Consider the following 7242-nt stretch of genomic DNA (forward strand, 5'->3'; position numbering starts at 1 on the left):
CATTCTCCACCGTTGTATACCCCCTACACCTTGTGTCACACACTCTTTCACAGTAATAATTTGAATATTAAAACAGGTAAAATGTCTTCATGATATGTTGGCTCTGTTTCCTTAGAAGGATGTGAATATCACAGTTCAGAGAGCTCTGCTTTCCAAATTCCTCTGGGCTTAAAGTATAAGCAAGAAGAAAGGATTCACAGAATTCAGGTCCACACCCAGATTCAAATTTGTACTATGTATTCTGAAAGAAAAAGGGAAGTGAAGAAGGACTCTGTGGTTTCTCTTCAACCTTTATGGAAATTAGTTTGCACTGGCACAGCAGCCACCCGAACTTGGCTGTGTGTCTGTATCTCCAAACGGATGTATGTCCATTGGAAAATCAACTTATTAACCCCACTAAACAGATGTAAATGGCCCTGAAAAATGTTGCTCATGGGTTTTGATCTGAAGGGATAAGGAATGGAGTGGAAGGGGCACTGAGAACTATGTTGTCAGGAAAAAAGCCTTTTCACCATGTTTGCATGCTACCAAGACATGGTAAAAAAATAAAATAAAATGCAAGCCCGTATCCCAGCTCCATTTTTGCACATACCCCTTTTAATTGCGATGATTTTGGGAGACAACTCCCCAGCAACCTGCAGAAGGGAATCGCCTGAGAGAGCTTTCTCACATCCACGTCTGGCTGCCCCTCTGTGCAAGCAGGGCAGCAGGCCGGGAGAGGCTGGAATGCGGCGCGGTGCTGGGGCATGAGCCCAAAGGGCCGGGGTCGCTGGGAGACCTTCGCATCCCGGCCTCTGCTGCCCGCATAGCATGCATACCCACACACGCCAGCGAGTCATATGCACTCCTTTTATTTTTTTTTTCTGTTTGCAGCTGGTCTATTTGATCTCTGTGTGCCCGGACTGTTTGCTGTTGTGAGCGTCTTGCTGTGATCAAAACCTTATTATCTTGGGTGATGTTGTAGCGTTATATATTGGAAAAGGGCAGTGGAGTATAACAGCAAGCAGCTGCGATGCTGGGCAGATAACAAAGGCACCAATAGCCTGTCTCCTGTGTGCTTGCACTGGTTCAGCTGGATGACTGGGTGTCATTTTGCTTGTAACAGGCATGGACTTTTTCCACAGCTACTCCCTCTGCTGCTACTTGAGCAATAGTATTCCTGTATAAAGTGGAGATCAGAGGGGACTGCATCCATCTGTGTGGCTCCTGTATGCCTTCAGTGACTTAGATGCTGCAGTTCATGCTTCTAGCTTGTGACTGTGCTGCTCACATACACGCACTGCTGTGGGTTTGGGTACCAAAAGGAAAATCAAGTCACAAACATTTGACTTTCTATGCATTATATTCAATGTCTTAGAAGTTTTTGTTTTTCCTCAGCTTCCATGCTTGATTCATTTGCTTTATTACTTTGGGGAAGTAAGATTACTGTTTCTGCGTTGCCATTTCTGAGGAGTGGGGTGACGGTGTGGTGACAGCAACCACATGGGAGACCCAGCTCTGTTTTTAGCCGACTGATCTGCCATGGTCACCGCAGGCCAATTCCTTGTCCAGCTGGTCCCTGCCACTGACTGACATAGTAATAGCTCTCAGGTGAAGAAACATCTGAACAATCCATGATACCCTCTGCTTCTCACCCTGTTTCTGCAAGCTGCAGTTTTGCTCCATGACTTTCTTTAACCATGCATTCCTCAAAGCCCAAACTCCCAATCTTACTATCACTACCATGCCACCTTTCCAGCAGTTGTTTTTTTTTTTCTCTTAGCTTTTACACTGATAGCAGCTCTTTTTTGCCACATTGCCACACACACAGTTCTTGTTGTTCATTACCCTCTCCCTTGTTTCTCTTTCTCTGTTCTCCTCCCTTCTCCATCCTCAGGACCAGCTGATGGAATTACAGAAATGAATGTCCTTTGTGGAAGTAGCATTCATGATAAAAGATAACTAAATAACACACAAACTTTAACCACAGGGCTGAAGATTGTCTCTTACCTGGTTGATCTTCTCTGCAATTGCCTTTATAATGCCACTGCTTACTTCAATGAGTCAAATATAAATGGTGTGAAAATGAGCTTTGGGGTGTGATGGCATGAGAGCCAGTTAAGGGAGGAATCTGTAACAGCCTAAGTGGGATTTCTCTCTGATTTTGTGATTAGTGTCAGCTCTCGAAACTGGAGGTGCTGCTTTTCTGTAGGGCAGTAGGATGAATGGAGAACATGGAAGACCTGGGCACTCTTCAGAGATACCATCTTTTTCAGATCAAGAATATCAAAGGGTGAGTTCGATGTTTCATTAACAGAGAGGGAGTGTATGACTGGAGTTTTTATTCTTGAAGAGCAGGACTCAGTGGGATGGGACAATGGAAATGTCCTCAAAAGCCATCAGCCAAACAGATCTTTCTTGAGGGCAGTAATGTCCTGGGGTCTTGCCATAGACTCACAGCCCACTGATTCTAGCTTCTTGAAATTAGAGCCTAAGTTCAGTGGGGAAGTCCAAGAACCAAGGTAAAGAAATATACTCAGAGGGCTCTTGCCATCAGTGTATGTCTTTTGTTGATAACTTAGTTCTCAGTCAGGATCATTCTCATTCTAAAACTCCTGTGCTTATACTTTCGTATTCATTGCTGACATTTCTGCATGTGCTATTTTATTCTTCCTTGTCCTGTATCCTTTCTACCTATTGAAACTATAAACATTTTCAAACTAAAAATACACATTTTTTTCCTTCTGTCAGATTATGGCACACATACTCTTGCTGATCCATTACATGGTACTCTGCCAAACAAAACTGGTAAAAGGAAACATAACAGAAAATGAGTTTTGAGAAGCAGGGTAAATGTTTGTTAAGCTTATTTTTATTGTTATTATTGTGGGAAATAGTAGCTTAAGTTAACTTTTTGTGTGAGAATGTTTTAGCTGACTTTGAGTGTAGCATAACTGGCTTACACAAATCTGTTCAACATGTGGCCTCTTTTGTATGAATCATTTTCTACCGGTGGCTGATGTGAAGAAAACTGGCTGTTGTAAGCAAATGACGTGTATTGCTGAATTTTAAAACTTCCCAGCAAAGCAACACTTAAAATCTGTCAGAACATATATGGGCATAGCTGTACAATCCATAACCTCTCTGAGCATGTAGGAGAGTAACTTTTCCAGTTGACCTTTAGCATCACAACCATGAAACAAATGGATGTCTCTTTTCCTTATTTACTCCTGGATTTTTCACGGTGTTCATCACTGCAAGATCTGAGTTCTCTCTAAGGTGGGTGGCCATATCCTCAAAATACCTCTGTGAGTTTGGTTTTACTGCCCTCCTTTCCATCCCATTGCTCTCTGTTGCACCAGATCAGATGCCTTCACCTACATCTGGGGTGGCAGAGGGGAAATAGATCACAGAGGTTGTGTAAGATCTGTGTGGTCTGTCTGGGCTGTTGAACTGCTGTGGTAGAGGTTCTGAAAGGCTGGTCTAAGCAAGTGGCTTTCCTGACATGGCACACTGTAGAGAACCCATGACATTAACTTGGCGCTTGAGGACAGTGCAGCTTGCAGCTGGGCTCCTTTGGTTTGATTGAGCTCCAGACTAGGCCCCCTTATGGACTGTGTGGGGGTAGGGCTGAAACACAGATGTCCTGAAATCCTTGTAAATACTCCTCCTTCCTAACAACCACCACTGGTCATGACTAAAATTTTGCTTTGCACACTGGCAGACAGAAGACTCTGAGAACAGTCAAGAGAAAATCGTTTAACAGACAGCTTACTGAAATTATCCAGTTAAGAACTATGTAACTCCCAGAGAACACAGGCTGGTGGCACAGGACAACTAGAAACAACAGTTTTGTTTACTGGGTAAGAGTTTGAAAGGGAAACGTCAATATAAGGTATACACAGATAATGACCCTACAATATAAAGACCAACCAGCCTTGAGGTTACCCACCAAATTCTGTGTTGCATGAAGACAGTGACAGCAGTAATAATAATGTAAGATGTAACTTCTTTCTCCTCAAGGCATTTGGAAAGAAAATTGGCTAAGAAGACAGATATACAGCTAAGAAACATGAAACTTGTAGAATAGGTTACCTGTCAACAGATGTGTCAGTCATCTGTCGTCACACAGAATTTTTGCCTTAGATTTTGACACAATTGTGATACACTCTCTTTATGCTGCTTAATAGCAAGCCTTATAAATCACAATGGGAGCCAGTTCTCACTCTCAGCTTGGATCATACAAGACATGACTAAGTGCTAGTGCACAATTCTTGCATAGAAAGATCCATCTGACATCAAGAAACCCGCAGAGATGGCATAGTACATTGCATGAATTTTGACTTAATCATTTAATTCCTCTTTGTCCTTCAAGGCTGAGAGCAACTTCATACTAGTAGATCATTTTAATTTTACCTCTGTCTCCTGTCTGGCTTCTCACTTCATTTCATCTTTCTCACAAGAGCTACAGTAACATTGGCATTACAGAAACTAACAGATACTCATTAAAAAAAAAAAAAAAAAAAACAAGCAAAAAAAAAACCCAACCAACCAAAGTAAGAAAACCCACAAACAAATGAAAGAGAGAGACTGCTTATCTTCTTTTGAATGGTTCTTAGTGGGATAGAGCTGCTCTAAGAGCATGTGTCTCACAGAGCCAACTTTTGTTTCTGCAGATGAAGGAGGGAACAGAACTGGACTCAAAGTCATGTTTGGTGAAGATGCACCATCTCCTTAGCTCTCAGCAATGAATTTATGATTATGGTATGAGTTTATGAAGTTTTATGATATGAAGCTACGATTTTTCTTCTATTTTAAAATATACTTATGTTTGGAAAAAGAGAATGTTATCTTCTCATGCACTTAGAGGGAACAGATCTCCAAGCAATTAGCTTAGAAACGTGCCCTGTTTATTATGTTGTATTTTTTTTATTTTAAAGTGTAGAGTGAGTTACGTGCAGACTTTGATATTAATAATTTCACAGCACTAACCTTTGATTGAGACACTGAACAGGTTGCTCAGAGAAGCTGTGGATGCCCCCTCCCTGAAAGCATTCAAGGCCAGGCTGGATGGGGCTATGAATAATCTGGTCTAGAGGGAGCTGTGCCTGCCTATAGCAGGGGGCTGGAATTAGATGATCTTAAAAGTCCCTTCCAACCCAAACCATTCTATGATTCCCTCCATAGAAGAATTGGAAGAAGCTTAGAGCCAAGTCAAGTCTCCTTCCCAAATACATATATCCAGTGAACATTGAGTGTAATACTGTGGTCATCTAAAACCTGTTAGCTGTTACATACAAGCAGAACAGGTCCCACAGTTATCACATTTTGACTTTATTGTGATCCAGTTGCAATACTGGGTGAGTTACTGCATGAAAAACACTGACTAAAATTTAGACTCAGTCATTTCCATGTAATTGCCTGAGATGCTGGGAGAAAAAAGAAATGAAGCCTACAGAAAGTCTGATCCCTACTAGAGATACTGAGATTGTGTTCAGTGCACACCCGTTCAGAATGATTATGTTGATTTACATCTCCATGTACATTACTATTGGTCTTAATGGGAATGAAGGATGTGCATGCGAGTTGTTGGAATCAGAACAGTAGGATGAGAATGATACATAATGAAAACTCCCTGCCCAGGGAATTCAGACAGTGCCGTGCAGTCACTGCTATGCTATTTGCCACATGCTATATACAGTCACAAAATATTCCACTCAGTCAGAGACACGGCCAGAAAAAGCCCTGCGAACCCCAAAGTCTTACAGTCTTATAATAACCACTGAAGCACACCCTCCACCACAAAAGGAACGCAGCAGAGCTCCAGTTGACCCACATGGGACAGGCTGCACGCAATTTATTCAGTCTGTGAAGAACCAGGAAAATCAAGATGGCCCATTTCGGGCTTTCGGTGTATTTCCTTCAGCCTTGCTGTGGAACTGTGAAGCAGTGGGAAGTAGGAACAGTGTATGTTTCTGGCTACATTAATGACACTTCCTAATTCTCAAATGACATATAGAATGATTTAGAGTTTTCAGAATATTCATTTGCTTCCATAGGATAAAAAACAAATTTGTGTAAAAGTATTTAGTTGAAAAACAATTCTGTCATTTAAAACAGCCCTTTCAAAGTCAATCTGGGATTTTCTCCCCTCTTCATTCACTTTTTAACTTGCAAATTTATGTTTCACTCCATTGTTGGGCCAGCATACAGGGAAGTAACTCATCATTTGAAGTTCAAATGGAGAAACTCAGAAAAATAAAAAGCACTGGAGCCTATGTGACCGTTTATTGCATTGGAAAACAGAGGAACTTAACAAAGATGAAATACTCCTTACTGCAAAATATAATTCCTATTGCCTACAACATTGTGTTTAGTGCACACCCATTCAGAATGATTATGTTGATTTAAATCTCCATGTACATTATTATTGGTCTTAATGGGAATGATGGATGTGCATGCGAGTTGTTGGACAATGTACAACTACATTGCCTACATTGTAGTTGTACATTGTAGGCAATAGCAACAAGACTTATCATCACTCCAATTATTTTTTCTGACAGAAATTTGTCTAAGACTTCAGTTATAATCAAACCACAAGGAGGACAAACAGCAAACACAATCAGCTGCTGGCTGACTTGCTCAGGCAGCTGCTAGTTATCGATATTTTTTGAAGCTGTAATTTCAAATTACTGCAGTCAGGTCTTTTTCCTTTTGTCTTTGTGGCCAGTGCTGGCAAAGCAACACCTGGGTGAATGATATCTGTTTATATGTGGTGAAGAGAAGGGAAGGGAAGAGGAAATGCTGTGTCTTCCTCCATCAAAGAAGTGTGGCCACAGAAAGAGGAGAACTGAAACTGGTCAAGATGCTACACCGTAACATATAGGGACTGGAGCAACATGTCACAGAAGAGCCACTCTTGGAAGGATGAGATAAGTGAGATAAATCATGTGGATTTTATTCATGAAGGGAGTCCAGAAAAGACAGGTGTTTGTTGGTGCTGACTATCCTATGTAAAGTAGGTAGATCAAACCTGTCTCAGAAGCCTTTTTTAGCGAGTGCCAAACTGCGATCCCATGCAAAATCATGTAATCTGAAGACAAAGGTATCAGACGGAGTGAGAACCAGGGAAACCAAGGAGCTATCCTGTTTCTTTGACTGGAAGTCCTTTCTCTTCCCCATTCTCACTGACCCACAACCAAAACAGTTTAATGAGAACGTTATTTAGTGATACTGGCAGGTCTTGCTATCACTCGTTGAAGA

The sequence above is a fragment of the Phasianus colchicus genome, chromosome 5 (assembly GCF_987193195.1).
Source record: "Phasianus colchicus chromosome 5, bPhaCol1.hap1.1, whole genome shotgun sequence".
Taxonomy (NCBI): domain Eukaryota; kingdom Metazoa; phylum Chordata; class Aves; order Galliformes; family Phasianidae; genus Phasianus; species Phasianus colchicus.